At 46.4% G+C, this 20,554-nt stretch overlaps 1 protein-coding gene and 2 long non-coding RNA genes across 7 annotated transcripts in view; 1 reads left to right on the top strand and 2 right to left on the bottom strand.

The window, feature by feature from the left end:
* LOC103545234 (patr class I histocompatibility antigen, A-2 alpha chain-like) overlaps positions 1-20,554 on the top strand; it is a 42,888-nt gene that overhangs the window by 12,798 nt on the left and 9,536 nt on the right. For 2 of the 5 annotated variants that reach the window (XM_070585735.1, XM_070585730.1), the window contains exons 1-2: positions 12,432-12,464; positions 14,171-14,272. The exons of 2 other annotated variants lie outside the window; for them this stretch is intronic. The gene's annotated coding sequence lies outside the window, so the exon portion shown is untranslated. Of the gene's footprint in view, positions 1-6,617; positions 6,919-12,431; positions 12,465-14,170; positions 14,273-20,554 lie in introns of those variants that run through there. One more of the 5 variants, XM_070585731.1, reaches the window with a different exon arrangement.
* Positions 7,269-9,524, bottom strand: LOC139077478 (uncharacterized). Its single transcript, XR_011530045.1, has 2 exons — positions 9,325-9,524; positions 7,269-7,406 (listed from the first exon to the last, which is right to left on the bottom strand). It is a non-coding gene; the product is annotated as an uncharacterized lncRNA (long non-coding RNA).
* LOC139077475 (uncharacterized) lies at positions 14,375-19,484 on the bottom strand. Its single transcript, XR_011530042.1, has 3 exons — positions 19,259-19,484; positions 18,729-18,840; positions 14,375-15,060 (listed from the first exon to the last, which is right to left on the bottom strand). It is a non-coding gene; the product is annotated as an uncharacterized lncRNA (long non-coding RNA).

Genomic DNA, 20,554 nt, shown 5'->3' with positions numbered 1-20,554 from the left:
CCTAGCTATGGGAGAAACAGCAGCAGATATTGGATCCTGATTCAGAGCATATAAGCCATCTGGAGAACTTTGCCCCAGCCCTGCAAGGTATTGCGACCCAGCTGGTGGTATAACTGAGTCTTCAAAATGCCATTCCACCATTCTTTGTAGCCAGTTACTTCTGGACGGAGGAAAATGTAATAAGCCCCTTGAATTCCATGAGCATTGGCCCATTACCACACTTCTTTTGCTGTGAAATTAGTTCCTTGATCAGAAGCAATGCTGTGTGGAATGCCATGATGGTGAATAAGGCATTCTGTAAGTGCACACATAGTAGTTTTGTCAGACGCATTGCCTGCTGGGAAAGCATACCTGTATGAAGAGTAATTGTCTATTCTAGTAAGGAAAATGCTTCCCATTCAATGATGAAAGCAGTTCAATGGAATTAACCTGCCACCAGGAAGCTTGGTGACACCCCAGGGAATTGTGCCATATCAGGGACTCAGTCTTGGTCTCTGCTGCTGGCAGATTGGGTACTCAGAATTGGTACTAGCCACCTCAACCTTGGTGAGTGGAAGTCCATGATGCTGACCCCACTCATAACCTCTGCCCCTACCACCATGGCCACTTTGTTCACGAGTCCATTTTACGGTTATGGGAGTGACTAGGGAAAGAGGTTGACAGGTTTCCTCACCTGATTATTAAAATTCTCCTCTGCTGACGTGACCCTTTGGTAAGCATTCACATGGCACACAAATATCTTCACATTATTTACCCATTCGGAGAGGTATATCTTCATACCTCTTCCTCAATTTTCCTTGTTATCAATTTCCCAATCATGTTCCTTCCACATCCCATCCAGGCAAACCACTGACTGCAGTCGGTGAATCTGTATACAGTTGTGTATGTGACCATTTCTACTTCAAAGCAAAGCGAATGACCAGGTGACTTTTGTCAGTCCTGCTCACTGGGAAGATTTTCCTTCACTGCTGTTATTCAAGGGTGAGTACAGAAGGGGCTGTAGTGTCGCAGCTGTCCACCTTCAGGTGGTGTCTGCCTATGGTGCAGAATCATCTATGGACGAGGCCTGAGCCATCTCTTCCTGTGTGAACTGAGTGTAGGGAACTCCCCAGTGAGCCCTAGGTGTGGGCTGGGAGAGAGAAGGTATTGTAGCAGGAGTACAGAAGATAGGCGGAACCGTGGCCATTTGGACCAATTTTTCATGGAACTTGTGGCCCCAGGGCCTTCTCATGCCTAATTGTGTATATACCACTTCCATTTGATGATAGAGTGCTACTGTGCATGCCCAACTTTATGGCTTGTGTGAATCAAATAACACCCATTTCATGATGGGTAACTCAGGTTGCACGGTAACTTGGTGGCCCATGATTCTGTGTTCAGTCTCTACTGAGGCACAGTAGCAGACCAAGAGCTGTTTCTCAAAAGGAGGGTAGTTATTTGTAGAGGATGGCAGGGCTTTGCTCCAAAATCCTAAGAGCCTGCACTGTGCTTCACCCATAGGGGCCTGCCAAAGGCTCCAGACAGCATCTGTATCTGCTACTGACACATCAAGCACCACTGGATCTGCTCACTCATATGGTCCAAGCAGCAGAGCATCCGTCACAGCAGCCTGGACCTGTTGCAGAGCCTTCTCTTCTTCTGGGCCCCACACAAAACTAGCAGCCTTTCAGGTCATTCCACAAATGGGCCAGAATAACTCACCTAAATGAGAAATATGTTGCCTCCAAATGCAAAGAGGCCCACTAGGCATTGTGCCATGTTAATGGCTGTAGGATGGGCGAGATGCAAAAACTTCTCCTTCATCTTAGAAAGGAGATCTTTTCTTCCCCAGCTTTGTTGAAATTTGACATGTAACATTGCGTGAGTTTAACGTGTACGACGTGATGTTTTGATACATGTCTGTATTCCAAAATGGTTATCATGATAGAGTTACTTAACACCTCCATCACCTGATGTAATTATATATATCTATTTTTTGGTATTGAGAACATTTAGTTTGCTCTCTTAGCAATTTTCAAATATATACTATACTATTGTTACCTATAGTCACCATGCTGCATATTAGATCCTCAGAACTTACTTATCTTATAACTGGAAGTTTGTACCCTTTCACCAACATCTCCCCATTTCCTCCTTCGCCCATGCCCTGGCAACCACCATTCTACTCTCTGTTTCTATGAGTTTAGCCTCTTTAGATTCCACATGTAAGTGAGATCATACTGTATTTGTCTTTGCCCGACTGATTTCATTTAGCATAATGCCCTCAAAGTCCATCCATGTTGTTACAAATGACAGGATGTCCTTCTTTCTCATAGCTGAAGAATATTCCATTTTATATGTATACCACATCTTCTTTATCCATTCTCCATCGAGGGACATTTAGACTGTTTCCATGTGTTGGCTATTGTGAATAATGTCGCAATGAACATGGCAGTGTGGATAGCTCTTTGAGATCCTGACTTGATTTCCTTTGGATATGCGCTGATGTGTGTCTGCTGGATCATATGGTAGCTCTATTTTTAATTTTTTGAGGAAGCTCCATACTGTTTTCCATAGTGGCTGTAGCAGTTTGCAATCTCATCAGCAGTGCACAAGATTTCCCTTTTCTCCACATCTTGACCAAGAGTTATCTCTTGTCTTTTTGATAATAGCTGTTCTAACGGGTGTGAGGTGATATGTCATTGTGGTTTTGATCTGCATTTCCCTGACAATTATGGTGTTGAGCATCTTTTCATGTACCTGTTGGCTATTTGTAAGTCCTCTTTGGAAAAATGTCTATACACATTCTCTGCTCATTTTCTAATTTGATGGTTTTTTTTTTCCTTTTTTCTATTGAGTTGTATGAGTTCTTTATATATTTTGGATGTTAACGCGTTTTCAGATTGACAGTTTGCAAATAGGTTCCCCCATTCTGTAGGCTGCTTTTTCATTTTGATGATTGTTTCTTGTGCATTGCAGAATCTTTTTAGTTTGAGAAAGTCTACTTATTTGTTTTTGCTTTTCTTGCTTTTGGTGTCATATCTAAAAATTATTGCCAATACTAAAGTCAAGGAGATTTTTCTCTCTGTTTTCTTCCAGGAATTTTACAATTTCAGGTCTTACATTTAAGTATTTAATCCATTTTGAGTTGATTTTTGTGGATAGTGTCATGTGGGGATCCAATTTTACTCTTCTGCATGTGACTATCCACTGTTTCCAACATTATTTATTAGACAGACTAAGCTTTTCCCATAGAGCATTCTTAGCTTTCTTTTCAAAAATTAGTTGACTGTATACATATGTGAGGGTTTATTTTGGGGCTCGTGATTCTATTCCATTGGTCTACGTGTCTGTTTTTATGCCAGTCCTGTAGTGTTTTCGTTACTATCTCTTTGTAGTGGTGAGAGGGGACATTCTTGCCTTGTTCCTGATCTTAGCAGGAAAGCTTCTCGCTCCACTTCTCACTATCTAGTCTGATGTTAGCTGTGGGTTTTTGGTAGATTTTTTTTATCAGATTGAGGAAGTTCCCTCTCTATTCCTGGTTTGCTTGGAGGTTTTATCATGAATGAGTGTTTGATTTTGTCAGATGCTTTCTCGGCATCTATTGAGATGGTCCTGTGAATTTTCCTTTTTAGCTTGTTGATGTGATGGGTTACATTAATTGATTTTCTAATGTTGAACTAGCATTGTATACTTGGGAGAAATCCCTCTCGGTTATGGCATATCGTTGTTTTTATACCTTGTGAGTTATATTTGCTAATATTTTGTTGAGGATTTTTGCGTCTATGTTCATGAGATATTGGTCCATAGTTTTCTTTTTTCGCAATGTCTTTGTCTGGGTTTGGTATTAGGGTAATATTGGCCTTTAGAATGAGTTAGCAAGTGTTCCTTCTGCATCTATCTTCTGGAAGAGATTGTCGAGAATTGTTATAATTTCTTCCCTAAATGTTTGGTAGAATTCACCAGTGAACCTATCTGGGCCTGGTGTTTTGGAATGTTATTAATTACTGATTCAATTTCTTATGTAGATCTAGATCTATTTGGATTGTCTATTTCATTTCAGTTTTTAAAATTATGTTTTGAATAATATTAGTTTGCAGAAGAGTTATAAAGCTAGAACACAGATTTCCCATATACCCTTCACCCAGCTTCCCTTAATGTTAATATCTTACAAAACCATGTCAAGACTAAGAAAGTAAGAAACTAACATCGGTGTAATACTACTAAGTAAACTATAGAATTTATTTGGATTTTACCAATTTGTCCACTATTGTCCTTTTTATTTTTTGTTCCGGGATCCATCCAGGATAGCTTAATACGCATGAAGTTATCATGTCTTGTTAGTCTCTTCTGATCTGTTGAGTTTCTTGGTCTTTACCTGTTTTCGTAACCTTGAAAGTTTTGAAAATTATTGGGGAGATAATTTGTAGAATGTCACTCAGTTTGGGTTTGTCTGATGTTTTCTCGTGATTAGATTGGGGTTCTGGGTTTGGGGGAAGAACACCATAGAAGTGAAGTGCCCTTCTCATCACCTCATGTCAGGGGGAACATGATGTCAACATGACATTTACCTCTGATTAAATTACGTCTGCCAAGTTTCTGTAACTTTTCCCTCTCCATATTCTATTCTTTAAAAGTGAGTCGCCATGTCCAGCCCACGTTCAAGGGGAGAGAAAGTAAGCTCCACCTCCTGGCAGGGGATCCTCTTGCATCTATGTTCATGAGAGACATTATTTGGAATTCTTCTGTAAGGAAGATTTGTCCCTTCTCCCCCATTTAAAAATTTTCAATCGCTTATCTATTTCAGTGTGAATCAATATTTATTTTATATTTTTGGTTATAATCCAAGACTATTGTTATTTTACTGCCCAAATTTTTCCAGCTTTGTTCATAGGGAGCTCTTTCAGGTGATTTCACTTTCTAAAGAGGACACAGAGGTTCTAGAGCCGTCCAAGCTCACACAGGCAAACAGGTGGCTCTCACTTCAGCACCACGTTCGAGTTTGTTCAGTACAGCCTAAGGACCCAACACACTATGGCCAGTTCTCCATACATACCTTTCTTTGTTAAAGCTGCTGTTTTTTCAGTCTCAAGTGCTGAGACATTAATAATTTAATTTCTTAATATTTGGAGACTTTCCTAAAACAAAAACTTTGGTCATAGAAAATTGACTAGAATAGGCAAGAGAAATAAAGAGCATCTGGAGAAATCTCTTGTATTTTTCTTCCATGTGGAATATTTTCCTCTTCCTGCTGCTGTTTCCATGTCCCTGGGCCTGGGGGAAGGATGGCTGCCTTGGACCATGAAGAAAATGATGATGTGGAAACATCTTCCTTCATTGCCTCCCCCAGCTCTTCAGCTCTTCCTCTGGCTGTGCCCATCCTCCTCCCCCACCCCTGGCCCAGGAGCCCTTCCTGCCTTCAGCCTCACCTCTGAGCCCAGCCTATCCCCTAGAGCTGCCCCTTAGTGGGAAGTGAGCCATTCCTACCGCAGGAGGGCAGAGGAGGAGAGAGAGAGGTCAGAGCCTGGGAGTGCGGGGAGGGACGGAACAGCAGGAAAGAAGGAGGTTAGAGTAAGAAGGACTTCCTCATGACGGTGAGATGTGAGTGATCAGAGGGGAACTGAGGGACATTGCTGGCATCTCAATTTAGGAGGGAAGCATGGGGTACAGGGGCAGAGAGCATGGGCAGGACCTGGATGAGATTCACCACCACCATCACCCTCTGTCCTCTCAAACCCCAGGTCACACCAGGGGGCCCTTTAGGCCCAGGTCATCCATCAGACAGGTGTATCTCAGCTCCTCTCTGGGGAGGACCCCCACAGCTCCCCAGCTCTGGTGTGTCTTGTTTCCCCCCAGCCCCGCCCCATGTCAGCTTCCCCTGGGTCCTGAGTCCACAGTCATCTCCTTCCCTTCCTGCAGCCAGGTCCGCATGGTGTTGGCAGGGAAAGAGTCAAATGCTCAGCCTCTCACAGTGTGATGGTCCTCCTTGTCAGTCACCACCTTGGAGGACACTGGTGAGAGACAGTAGAGAGATGGAGTGAGGTTGGGCCCCACCTTCGCTTCCTCCCTCTCTCCTCATCTTCCCTCCCAGCAGCGCCTCCTCCCTCCCCCCAGCCCCAGGACTTCTGAAAGCCCAGGCAGGGAGGGGGGAAGCCCACTTCTGTGCCAGGAGTCTCTCCACAGTGTGCGCACTTCCACTCCCACTGCAGTTGTAGGGCCTGCTCCGTGCAGAGCCCGGGTACTCGCAGAAGGCGATCCAGAAATATTCTTCCTTCAAATGTCTGCATGGCTCAGTTCCTCACCTGCTGCAAGTCTGCACAAGTGTCTGTCGTCTCAATGAGGCCCATCCTGATGGCATCATTTAAAAGTGCCACCTCTCCCATCACCTTGCATTGACTGTCGACTTCGCATTGTTTTTTTTTCTCCCTCTCTCTTTATCACTTTCTAACACACGATGAAGATTTCTTTTTCCAAGGATGGCCACAGCATTATCCCCCATCCCACATGCTCCTTTGCAATGTGACCTGGAATCTGCTCTCTAGAGGTGGGGCCTAATTCCCTTCTTCTTGAATCAATGTCCAGCTTGGACGACTAGAACATGGAATGGTGACATAGCTTGAGTTCTGAGGTTCTGATGTAAGAAGCCTTGTGGTTTCTGACTTGTCCACTTGAAACACTCCCTCCTGGACCCAGGTGCTGAGCTGGGAGCAGCTAAGCCACATGGAGAAGCAAGCGAGGAGAGCGTAGGTCTCCCTATTAACAGCCCCACTGAGCTCCCAGCCAACAGACAGCACCACCTGCAGCCCCATGACGGAGCCCTCTTGAATGTTCTGGATCTGCTGGGCCTCCAGATGACTGCGGTCCCAGCCCATGTCACATGGAGCAGAAGAGCTGCCTGACTCAGCCCTGTCAACCCACAGAATGAGAGAGAACAAAAAGGTTATTTGTGTATTTAGGATTGTTTGTTACCCAGCAATAGATAATGGGAACACATCCCATATAATGTATTACTATTATGATGTTTTCATTTATGGTCTGTCTGTCCTGTCAGACTGTAAGCATCCGGAGAGCAGGTGTTTTGTCTGTTCTGATTAAATGATCCCCAGGCCTGGAACAATGCCTGGTACAGAGGCTCTCATGGAATATTTGCGAGTGAATGAGTAAATGCTGGGCCCACGTTCCTTAGAGCTGAGTCTGAGACTGAAAGGGAGAGTTTATGGTGTTGGTTTGGAGGTTGTCTTCCTCTGCTCCGGCTGCCGTAACAAAATACCACAGACTGGGAGCTTAAGCAGCAGAAGTTTATTTTCTCACAGTTCTGTAGGCTAGAAATCTAAGACCCAAGTGCCAGGAGATTTGGTTTCTGATGAGGGCTCCCTGTTGGATTGTGGATGGCTGTCTTCTTGCTGTGTCCTCACATGGCCTTTCCTCTGTGTGCAGAGAGAGATCTCTGGTGTCTCTTTCTCATAACCACCAGTCCTGTAAGACATGGCCCCACTCTTATGACCTCATTTAACCTTAATTCTCTCCCTAAAGGCTTATCTCTAAATACAATCACATTTGGGGGTAGGGCTTTGACATACAAATTTTGGGGGACACAACTCAGTCCATAACTGGGGTCTCCTGTGATGTGTGTGTGTTTGGATCCTACCATTTGGTCTTGGTTTCTGGAACCCCTGGACAACACAGTTCTCAACACTGCCCAAACTCATGTCTCACCAAGAGCACAGCAGATGGGAGGTGCCTGGCCACCAACTGCTCCAGATGTCTCTTGGGCCAGAAGGGGTCTGTGTAGGTTGTGGGGTCATGGGTGACTGCTGCCCAGATCACAGCTATGGCTTAGCTGCGACATGTGGGGCTCTGGGACACCCTCCCCTGGCTTGTGGAGCCCATGTCTGTCAGCTGCTCTAACAGAATACCATAAATTGAGCAGCTTATAAACAACAGAAAATTATCTCTCACAGTTCTGGAGGCTGAAAAGACCAAGATCAAGGTGCTAGCAGCCTGGGTGTCTGGTGAGAACCCTCTTATTGGTACATAGATGGCCGTCTTCTCACTGTGTCCTCACATGGTGAAAGGGACTGTGGGGTCTCTTTTATAAGGATGTTAATCCTACTCATGAGGGCTCCATTCATGATCTAATCACCTCCCAGAGGCCCCACATCCCAACACAATGAAATTAGGGATTACGTTTCAATATAAAATTGTGGGGGGAACACATTCAGTCTATAGCACCCCCAAATTCCTTGGTAAGTTGTCAGGGTAGAAATGAGATTTAGTGCTGGGGCTGCAGAGCTCCTAAGTTCAGGATTTGGGGCAGCAGAGAGCAGGGCCAGAGGAGTCCAGTCTAGAGATGCGGGGTCTAGTGTCACCAGAGAGGAAAGGGATGGTATCCCCAGAGTCCTTGGGCAGCGAGCTGTAGAAGGTGTAGGGACCACTACTGGAAATGGGTAGCTGGTTGCCTGGGTCCTTTTGCTGAGATCCTTGTAGCCCCACCACATGTTCATCAGCTGGTGCTCAGGGGCCCCTTGGCCTGGTTCTCAAAGAGGAGGAAGGGACCACTGAAGGCTAGAACCACTGGCTGCTCTGGGCTGAGTTCAGACCTGGCTGTGATGTCCTAGTGCGGGGAGTGAGAGCCTGGAAATTCTGGGAATTTGGGATCAGGGCTGGTCCCTACAACGGCAGCACAGGCACTTGCCCTTTGCTCTCTATGGTCCAGTACCCAGAAAACCCTCTCCAAACACAAGCCCACAGGTGTCCCCTAGGCCAGTCCTTCCCACGCCCCTCCCTTCCCTGGCTCCTTCGTCTCTCCTCCTTGTAACCTCTACCCCTCTGATGTCCTTATTTCTGCCCTGTCCTCACTTCCCCAGGAACATCCTCTCATTCCTGGACCTAACGCCTTCTCTCCCCCTCCCCATCCCATATTATGAGACTCACTGGACAGAGTCCAGCCCCAGAGGCAGCTGCAGGAACAAGTGATAAGGACTCAGGAGTCCTGGGTCTCATCCTGGGAGACTGAGGGCACCCAGTTTGTTTTGGGCGTACGTTCTGCGCCTGGGAACCATCTGTTATGGCCTGGAGACCTCCCTGTGCCCTGAGGCAGAGTCTACAGTGACTCATTGGGGGAGGAACATCTATGTCAGTGTGGATATTGCAAAACACTTCACACCCTGAACCCAACACGGGACAGGGGCACCCCCATGTGTGAAGAGTCCTGTTGTGCTACTGGGGGCCCAGGGAGACCCTGCAGAGGTCCTGGCTGAGCAGGAGACAAGGGAGCTGGGTCTCTGTCCTCAGCATCGTGGCCGCATGGGGACGCCACTGTTCTGCTCTCAGATTGTGACTGACCTGCCTGGGAGGATCTGGGCTTTAAGTTGGTCAGACATGGATGACCGCGAGTCTGGGCATCAATGGGGGGAAGAAGCTTCTGAGCAGCCCTGGACTCCACAGGTGTCAAGGTCAGGGATGGACACGGATTGAAGGAGAAGAGAGCTCAGGAGCCCTGTGCCCTCTCTGAGGTTTCCATCTCCTACCTGCCTCCCCTCTCCCAGCTCTTGATGACAACACCTGGGACACTGAAAAGTGGAAACATTTTCTTCTACTCTATTTCTTTTCAGTACTCCTCCTTGATGTAGCAACAATAACAATATGTGTATAAATTTTTCTAGGAGGATATAGGAGAAAGTGGTAACATGGTCATCTCTGGCAGGGAACCTGGGGGAGCATGGGGAGCGGTGAAAATTTCCCACCATAAACCCTTTGGAATGTCTTGAATGATCTTTTCAAAATATGTTACACTAGGAATCTCTTTCATTTCCCCGACACTTTCCAGTTAACGTCCAATTTACACAGATGCGGCCGTGTGATGAGCCTGTTCCCGCCTACAAACACTGGTTCTTTACCCACCACACAAGAGGGGCCCAAGAAAAACTGAAACGCCAGGCTTATGGCAAGGAAGGGCTTTTATTTCAGGTGACGTCAGCCGGGAGACGACAGTGAGCCCTCATATTTGTCTCTTTTAGTCTCATCTTCCCGAAAGAGGGGAGATGAGGGGTTTTAAAGGGCTGTGAGGATGTGGCTGCTTGTAGACAGGCAGGGGGAGTCCCTGGCCTTGCTGGTCAGAGCTCTTCACTAGCCTGCATTAGACCTTCAGCGCTGCTTGTAGGGAGGAAGAAGAGATGATAAGGAATTCAGGTGGGCGACCATGGCTGTTTGTCTCCAGGGCAGATAGTGATTCTGGAGCCAGGGAGCCAGGGAGTAAGCAGGGAAAAAGTGCTTTGGTTTTAACCCCATATATGCTGGGTTTAGTGTAGGGGAAATGATATCAGGGCCAGCATCAGGCCGAGATGCAGGCCCTCCACTGTATGGTTCCTCCAGCACGCCCAGGGTGTTCACACTCAGAGCCTTCACTGCTGTTCCCCAGCCTGAAAACGTGTCTCCCAGGCAGCTCTTCCCTCCCTGACATTCTCTCCAAACGTCCTCACTCAGAGGCCCTCCCTGCACCGCCCCCGCACGTGGCACCTTCAGCCTCCCTCCACCCCTGCCCTGCTTTGCCTTTGTTCACACCCTGTTCACTATCACACGTTTTTACATGTGCTTATTTAATTGTTTATCGTCTGTCCCTCCTCTAGGAAATGAGCTTCCTGAGGACAAGGATGGGGATTTGACTGTTCATGGCTGTGTTTGCACTGCCCTGGAAGTGCCTGGTTGTTGATTTTAAAAATATTTGTTGAATGACTGACTGGATGAATGTGAGAATGCACACGCAGACTGACACACTCACACACACTGCCAGACGCAACACACAGATAATGTCACACACACTGACATATTCATACACAGAACACACATACACACACATTGGCACACACTGACACACATTCTCACACATGCATACTCTTGAAGCCTAATTTTCATTCAATATTATTTTGTGAGCATTTTTCATGTCATTATCCATTGTCATTTTAAAAATTTTCTCCAAGTTATTGTAAAAAATTTAAAACATATTTCAAGTTTGAAAGTATAGTACAATGATCACTCTAGTTTTAATCATCTTAATGTTTTCCAGTATTTTCTTTATGTATGTAATAAATAATATTGCTATACTCATTACTGAAATACTTGAAAATCAGTTGCCAACATCATGACTCTCATCCCTAAAGAGTTCGATATTAATCTATTAAAAAATAACCTTTTTATTCATACAATATTATTATTACACTGAAGAAAATAACTATATTTCCCTAATACAGAAAAATGTCAAATAATATAAAATTCTTTTAATTGTCCTCCGAATGTCTTTCATTTGGAGAAGAGGAGAGCTCAGGGTCGCCTGTGCTGTCTCTGAGGTTTCCTTCTCCTCCCTGCAACCCCTCTCCAGCCCCTTGATGTCAACACTCCAGAACTCTGGAAAGTGGAAAGATTTTCTTCTGCTGCCTATTTCTCAGTTTTGTGAATAAAATCATCTCTTACTTGGGAACAACATCTCAGTGTCTACATAATATTCCATAGTGTGGACATGCACATTGGGACTATTGAGACTAGGAGCACAGTTGCCCTAGGCTTTCTGTCCCCCCAGTAGGACAGAAGAGGGACCCCTGTGCCAGGGGTCACACGTGGTGCCCCAGAAGTCACATCTCCAACAGCAGGTGTCAGGCAGACCTGAGACCAGGTGTGAGCACACTCGCCTCCCTCAGGGTGGGAAGAGTGAACATATGCACATCCTATAGGCCCTTGCTCTCCTTCAGGTGCTCCATCCCATAATCAGGGGGTCGAGAAATGGTCCACACACTAGAACCAAGACCCAATCACCCCGAGTCTCCTTATCTCCTTTGACAGAGTCCAAGTGAGAACCCCAAACCGCTGCTCCTCCTCACCTTCATCTCTCACGGACTCACCCCCATCATCTGCCTTGAATCCACGAGGACTAATATCACTATGTCCCTTTCTCTGTTTGTGTCAGTCACTCCTGGTCCCCCAAATATCCTTCACTCTCTGCTCCACAAGGCTCTGCACACCACTATTCTGTCTCCTCTCAAACACACTCGCCAACTCCTGAAACCTGTCCACTGCGCCCCCTGCAGTTCTCAGCCCATGATCCGCAAAATCTCCGAAGACCTCTCTCACGATGTTCCCTTCACCTCACAGCTCGACAGAAACCCAAGTCTCCCTGAGGACATGGTTCCCTCTGGAGTCCTCTCCCACGAGGTGTTTCCTCTCCCACAGACCTTGCATCCCTGGACCTGGAGATGAGTGGGGCCCATGCTCTTCATTGCTGCTCTCAGACCTTTGTTCCTCCCTCTTTTCCAAACATCTTCAGATGTGAATCGTCTGTCATCAGATCAGCGCCCCCAATCCCCTCACTGTATGTGTTCCCTGTGGACTTCCAGACCATTCCCCTCATTCCTCCACCCTTAGGTCCTGGCTCACTGTGACCGTCTCCAGCAGTGCTATTGCCTTGATCCTTGGTGATTTCAACATGAGATGTGGTAAGCTGAATAGTGTTGCCCAAAGATGCCCATGCCCTAATCCTTGGAACTTATGAATAGGTTGCCTTACATCTCAAAAGGGATTTTGGCAATGTAATTAAGGCTAAGCCAGCCCTGGTGGTCTAGTGGTTAAGATTCGGTGCTCTCTGTGATAGCCCAAGTTCATTTCCCGGTCAGGGAACCACACTACCCATATGTCGGTTGTCACACGGTGGCAGCTGGATGTTGCTGTGATGCTTAGAGTTATGCCACCAGTATTTCAAACTCCAGCAGGGTCACCCATGGTAGACAGGTTTCTGCGGAGCTTCCAGACTAAGACAGACTAAGAAGAAGGACATGGCCACTCACTTCTGACAAGAAGTGGCCATGAAATCCCTATGAATAACACTGTGAACATTGTGTACTACAGAGCCAGAAGGTGAGAGGATTGCTCAAAAAGACCAGGCAGGGTTCTGTTCTGCTGTACGTAGGGTTGCTAGGAGTCAGACCTGCTTGATGGCACTAACAACAGCAAATTAAGTTTAAGGACCTTAAAATAGAGGGATTATCCTGGTAGGGAGATTATTGTGGATTATCTGTGTGGGCCCAAACAAATGACATGAATACTTAAAGGAAGAGAAGTTTCTCTGCCTGAAATCAGAGGGATGCCCTAGAGGAGACGTGGCAGAGGGGAAATCAGAGAGGTCTCAAGTGGGAGAAAGACTGGTGTGTTGTAGGGGCCTATGTTAGAGGACTGAAGCGATCCTCTATGGGCTAAGAGTGGCTCCAGCTGACAGCCAGCAAGGAAATGAGGACGTCAGCCTTACATCTGCAGTGAAGTGAATTGAGAGAACAACGTAAAGCAGCTTGGAAGTGGATTCTTCCAGAGCCCCCAGTAAGGAACACAACCTGTGACACCTTGATCTCAGCCCAGTGAGAACCTGGACTTGTAACGTACGTAACCATGAGATAATAAATGGGTGTTGTTTAAAGCCACTAGGTCTGTGGGAATTTTTATGGCAGTGATAGAAACCACACAGCAGAGAGGACGCTCTCACTCCCTGGCCTCTCAGTTCCCTGAATTCCTCTCCTCCATGACCTTCTACTCTGCTCTCCCTGTGCCGCCACTCCCTTGTACCCGTAGACCTTGTCATTGCCAATAACCCAGCCCTTCCAAGGTCTCCACTTCATGCTTCCCACTCTCTGACGTCCATTTCTCCTCCTCATCTTCTTGCAGGGTGGCCTAAGGTCTGGAAATACTGATACTATTATTTTATCATATATTTATCATATATTGCCCCAGAAATTGCATTGATACCCACAGCATCAATCATGTCCCCCTATTCCAGTGGGGCCTATAGAAACCAGGTAATAAATGGAATCCTGGACAAAGTGTGGCTCAGAATGGGACCCCTGTGTCCACGGATCCACCAGGCAATCATCCCCCTTCCACGAGGGCATAATTGGCATTGATATGCTTGAAAGTTGGAGTAACCTCCACACTGGGTCCCTGGTCTGTGGAATAAGGTCTCTCTTTGTGCTGAAAACCAAGGAAACCTCTGAAACTGGCCCCATCCTGGTCAAATCAGAAACAATACTGTGTCCCAGGGCAGGTATTGCAGAGGTTTTGCAGGTATTGTAGGGGTTAGCACCACCATTAGAGACCTGACGGATGCAGGGGCCGTGGTGGTATTATCTCCAGTTAATTCAGCAATCTGTCCCTGCAGGAACCTGATGTGGTCTAAAGAATGCATGAGCTACTTCAGACTCAACCACGTAGTGGTCCTGATGCAGCTGCTGTGCTAGATGTGATGTCACTGCTAGAGCAGGTTAGTGAGGCCTCGGGCACATGGTATGTGGCTGTAGATTTGGTGAGTGTCCTCTTTTTTATTCCTGCTGGAAATGTGGAGGTGGAATGATTAGCATGCACATAGAAGGAACAACATTTATTTATGGTTTGCCTCAGGGATCCTTTAACTCTGCATTCCTCTCAAATACTGTCTTAAGAAATCTGGACTCCTGGACATCCCATAGAATATCACGTTAGTTGATTTCATTGATAACCTCGTGTTGATTGGGCTGGATGAGCAATACGTGGAAAGTATGCTGGAGGCCTCAGTAAAGCATGTGCACTCCAGAGAGTGGAGGATAAACCTGACAGAGACTCAGGGAGCGGCCGCCTCAGTTCAGTTCTAGAGGTCCAGTGGTTAGGGGCATGTAGGGATGTCCCCTCCAAAGTCAAAGACAATTGGTGCCATCTTGCATCCCTCACTGCAAAGAAGGAAGCACACTGCCTGGTAGGCCTATTTTGGATTCTGAAAACACATCCCACAGCTGGGTACATTTTTTGGCCATATTCTGGGTGACGTAGAAGGATGCCAGCTCTGAGTGGGGCTTGGACATGAAAGGACACTGCAGCAGTTCCAGGCTGTGGTGTAATCAGTCACCATCCATCAGACCTGATGGTGTTGGAGGTGTCAGTGGTGGACAAGATGCCGTGTGGAGCTAAAGGCAAATACCAGTGCAAGAATCCCATGCTGGCAGCTGGGATTCTGGAGTAAGGCCATGCCATCCACAGCAGAGAAACGTTACCATCCATTCCTTGGTTTCCGGATCACTGAAGCCTTAGAGGAAGTCGGCAAGTGAGGAAGCCACAAGTGGAATTTCCCAGGTGGAAAAAAAGAGAAAGAAAAAGCCAGCAGACAGCCACAGGGAAAAATCTCAAAACCCTTTCCTCCAAGTTGACTAGCTTCTGGCAGAGAATAGGGTCCCATGTGAGTGTCCAGAATTGATACCGAGCAATGGGCTCACTCTGCTCACCACAGTTTGAGCCATTAATCACAATGAATTAGGGGTAGGGAAAGGAAGTTTAACTAGATTAGATTAGCCAGCAAATCTAACCACCAGCCACCAGCCAGAAGACAGGTGACTAATGTCTCAAAAACCCACCTTCAAAGATTACAGAATCTTGAGGCAGTTATATAGGGGAAACGGGCAGTAATGTAGGGGTTTCCTTCAGGCAGGACAGAGCAAAGTTTTAATTTATGAAGCTATTGGGGAGTACATATGTAAGTGGAGGCCATGAATGAGGAGAGCCTGTGAATTTGTTTGGAGTAGGTGCAGAGCAGTGAGTAGTCACACAGAAGACGGGCTGGGGCCATTTAGCATAACAAGATGGCCTCACTTATGCTCACTTACAATCCCCACCCACCCCCATCTGTAGTAATCCATAATCTTATGGTCAAGGGAGAGACAGGGCATCGTACTTTCTCTAGCTACTTCCTGCTGAATGAGGATGTTGTAGGGGGACCATAGCATGGAAAAGAGTTACTTTGCTTTTGAATCCATCAGAGGGGTCCCTCAAGGGGAGCTATTGTGTCGTTGACTTGATCAATTTGGAGTTTATGGAAGATAGGCATTTAAGAAAGATTAATATCCAAATGTAAGAAGAAGGGTTAGATAGAAGAGATCAAAGCTTTGTTTTTTAACACATATTTTAGTTCTCGAAGGGGTTCTGCCACTCACTTTCCCCTCAATCCAGGTGGGATACTTCCCTGTGCATTGGGGGCTGCCTTTATCCAGGAGTGATGTATCCAGGGTTTTATGCCTGTAAGTTTAGTGCCGAGTGAGTGGTGAGAAGAATCTCAAAGGGGCCCATGCATTTGAGTGACAACTCTTTTCCGGATCCCTGGTCTCTCCAAGTTTTCAGCAAAATATGATCATTATATTGGATGTGTAGAGGGATGTGAGACAGATATGCAGACCTATGAGAAGCAAACTCATGGATAGAAGTTAATACACAGCTTAATGATTGAACATAATTAGCAATCATGACATTCCTTAAAACGTCCAGAGATTCAGTCCCAGGGGAAGATGCCTGAAAGAGTCTCTCACATACAATTTTCAACGGACTCAATGTAAGTTCACTTCGGGGAGCTGCTCTAACCCATAGCAAGGCAAGGGGCAGAGCCTTATCCCAAGTTAGTTGTGTTTCCTAACAGACTTTGGCAATGGTCTTCTTTAAGGAGTGATTTATTTTCTCCATCTTTGCAGTTGATTGAGTATAATATCTATCTAAGCTTCCAGACACTTGTTGGGTTATTTGGAAGACAAAGCTGGTCCATTATCACTCTGCAAGGTATCAGGCAGACCAAACCTAGGAATGATTTCTTTTAGCAACATGTGAGTGACTTCTGATCTTTTCTCAGTCTGAGTGGGAAAAGTTTCTACCCACCTGGTGAAGGTGTCCACAAAGACTAATAAAAACCTAAAATTCCTAGATGCCCAGGACATCTGGATAAAGTCTATCTGCCAATCTCCAGCGGGCCAATGTCCTTTGTGCTGGGTGCCCCGATGTGGGATGTGGAAGTGGTCTTGGGGTTGTTCTTCGTAGAGAGGATATAATGTTTAGTCACCTGTTATATATTCCTTGGTAAGTGAGGCCCTCTCATGTATGTTTGGACCCATTAGATTTTCCCTCTGGTGGCCAGGGCAATGTGTGATAGCTACCTGAGCAGGCTCATTAACAGCACCAAGCAGTTTCAAGATTTTAGGGCCGTGTCTGATTTCCTTTTTTCCTGCTGTTGAGGCTACTTTCTTTCCTTTCAGATTTCCCCAAGAGTATGACATTTTTTTCTCCTTGAGATAGATGTAGAGCCTGCATGAGGGTGATTATTTTCACCTTTTAAGCCGATGACGCTGTGAGCAGGGCTTTGCCTCTAAAGTCTCTTGTAAGGTTATAATTGTGTACCCCACACATTGCTCACCTTGATCCCTGAAGCTGCTGCCATCTGTGAAGAGTTCCAAGTCAGGTTCTTCAGGCAGACAGTCCAACAAATCAGCTCAGCTAGAATACACTGTCTCCATAACTTGTAAGCAGTCATGTTCTAAGTGTTCTGATGTCTCATTAGGGAGCAAGGTGGCGGGGTTCAGGGAGGATGATACTTGCATCCATACATTTGGGTTGTCCAAAAGCATGGCCCGGTATTTGCCCATCCATCCTGAAACGAGCCAGCATCCTCCTTTTTATTCCAATAATGTCAGTACTTGATATGGCACATATACTGTGGTGGGTTGGCCCAGGGTAAAATTTTCAGCTTTCTGCAAGATGTCACAGGTAGCAACCATTATCCTGAGGTGGTGGGGGCAGTGTGGGGGGGAGGCATCCCTTGACAGTCTTGTCCAATTGCTTGGAAAAATAAGCCATTGGTGGTGGGGTGGGGGGGGGGGTGTCATGCCACTTTTTGAGTTAAAACCCCCAAGCTTGTTCCCTGCCTTCCATGTACTTATAGGCTGGAGAACTTGTCCAAGTTAGGAAGCCCCAAGGCTGGGGCTGAAAGTAACTTTGTGTTGATGGTATCAAAGGCCACCTGACATTCCTTTGTCCATTCTAGTGGCTCCTGTTCTAGCCCTTTTAGAATCTCATAGAGGGATTTTAGTATGAGACCATAGTCAGAATCCAAATCCCACAGAAACCAGCCATGACCAAGAATCCTCGCAGCTGTTTCCAGTTAGTGGGAGGGCTCAGCATGCCATAGCCCTGTCTTTGGTCTGGAAGCAGTTCCCTCTGCCTTTTGATAATGCAAACCCTAAGTATGGAACTTTTTGTTTGGAGCTCTGTGCTTTCCTTTGTGACACCTTGTACCCACATTCAGCCAAAGGATTTAAGGTCTTTATTGTGTTGGCCAGACACTGCTCACAAATGGTGCTCACTATCAGCATGTCATCCACGTACTATAACAGTAATCCTTCTTATAATTGTAAGTGGCTCAGGTCTTTAGCTGGGGCCTCCCCAAATAGTGTAGGGGAGTTTTTGAAGCCCTGGAGGAGTACTGTCCGACAATATTCTTGAGTGGCATGATTATCTGGGTCACATCACACAAAGGGAAAGAGTTGTTGTGATTCTTCCACGAGCGGTATGCAGAAGAATGCGTCTTTTAAGTAAAAAAGTGAAAACTAGCCAAATTCACCCAGAATGTTGGTTAGCAAGGTGTATGGGCTGGGCACCACAGGGTGTAGGTCCTAAACTACCTCATTTATGACACAAAGGTCCTGAACAAACTGATATTTCTCTGAATTGTTTTTTTTTTGTTTGATCGGGAGATTAGGAGTATTATATGGAGACTGGCAAGGTCTGATGAATCCTGCCACCAGGAATTTCTGCAGAACTGGCTGAATGCTTTTCTGAGCCTCCTGTTTTTAGTAGATAGTGTTTCAGGCTATACGAATTGCCGGGACATGCTTTGTTTTCCCAGGCTTCCCCTCTGCCCACACGTCTGGTCTTACCTCCTTGAGAATCTCCGGTGGCAGTGGGTCAGGCAGCGTGTTTGAACATCTAGCAGGGCCATCTGGAACCGTAAAGATGATTGTTCTGGTGACAGTTGCACCTCTAGCTGGCCTGGAGCCAAAGTCACTTGAGCATTCAGTTTACATAGAACGTTTTGTCCCAGGAGAAGAACATGACATTCAGACATACAAATTTTTTTTCAGTTAAAAAGATCTGAGATACAGAGAGGAGAGTGCATCCCAACAAAGCCAGCCAGTTGCCCTTGTCCCTTTATGCCTATGGGATGTTGTCACAGTGGAAATTGCCCTGCTCCGGGAAGGGGCCCCTGAGCGAAGTGTGTCCCTTCCTGGGTTTGAGGAGAGAGTCCCTCTCTTAGACCTGGCAATCCTTCAGGCATTTCCCACCGGGCAACCAATGGGCCTGGGAAAAGAGGGAGGAGGAGGCGGAGCCTGGGGACTCCTCGGTCCATTGTCCCTCCTTCCCTGATCTAGACATAGCAACATAAAGGTTTGAACATAGGAGACTTTACCTTCCTTTCCTTCCTTCTTGTAGAACAATTCTAGCTGCAAGACGGTATCCTAATTGAGTGATCCGTTTGGGGGCCTCTTTTCTCCTGAGGCCAGTGTATACTTGGGCCAGGCCACATCACAGTAAAAAATCCTTTCTTTGTCATGGGCTCATAACTGAAGCCAGCCCCATTTGCCAGCATGCACCCTAGTGGGCCTTTTTATGCGGGGTGATGGATGGAGTGGCGCCTGTGGAGAAAAACTGGCACACAGTCAAATCCCACTCCACCCAAAGGCACAGTTTTGCTCTAGTGCAAAGCAAGCCAAAGAGGCAAGAGGTAATGGTTTAAGGTGGGCTAAAGATCTAATTTCCCAACTGGTTATAGGGGGTCAGGTGCCTGGCAGAAAGTTTTAAAATCTTCTATTTTGCAAAAAGCCCAAGTCTGGTTTACTTTAAGCTCAAACATAACTTCCACACAATGACAGCAATGAAGGTACTGGACAAGACAGAAAAGGAGGGGAAAGGATGGTCGGGTCGTGCGCTCACGACTTCCTCCCAAGGGTTAGCACACAAACATCAGTGCCCACATTGAGGCGTACAATTCCGTGTTGACACTTGACAGTAAAGCTCGCAAACTTCACGTCCCCACAGATGACGTAACAAGCACTGGAAGGATGCTGTGGGATTCTGACCCAGGGAAGAACTGGCACACAGACTAGAGGAATGACACACACACTCAGGAGAACAGACCATAGAGGCGTGCATACCACAGAAAAACCAGAGACTAGTCTTCCAGATAATATGCTAGGCAGTCTGTACTTTCCTTTATTCTTAAACAATGGCACCTAAACCAGATGGATCTTGGCCGGACCAAGGCCCTAAGACAAGGAAAAAGGAAAATATAGTACCCAGGAGTGCACTTTGTACACCTCACCTAGCTGCAGACACAAGCTCGTCAGTTTACCATCCAATCCTTGGTTTCCGGATCACTGAAGCGTTAGAGGTAGTCTGCAAGTGAGGAAGCCACAAGGGGAATTCCCCAGGTGGAAAAAAAGAGAAAGCAAAAGCCACCAGACAGCCACAGGGAAAAATAGCAAAACCACCTCCTCCAAGTCGACTAGCCACAGGCAGAGGCTAGGGTCCCATCTGGGTCTCCAGATTTGATATCGAACAATGTCCTCACTCTGCTCACCACCATTGGAGCCAATTAATCACACTGAATTAAGGGAAGAGAAAGGAAGCTTAACTAGATTAGATTAGCCAGTAAATCACAGGATGGTGTCTAATGTCTCAAAAACCCATCTTCAAAGATTACAGA

Source organism: Equus przewalskii, chromosome 19 (genome assembly GCF_037783145.1).
Source record: "Equus przewalskii isolate Varuska chromosome 19, EquPr2, whole genome shotgun sequence".
In the NCBI taxonomy this organism is placed as follows: Eukaryota; Metazoa; Chordata; class Mammalia; order Perissodactyla; family Equidae; genus Equus; species Equus przewalskii.
The sequence above is the reverse complement of the archived record's forward strand: the minus strand, read 5'-3'. Positions and strand labels throughout refer to the sequence as shown.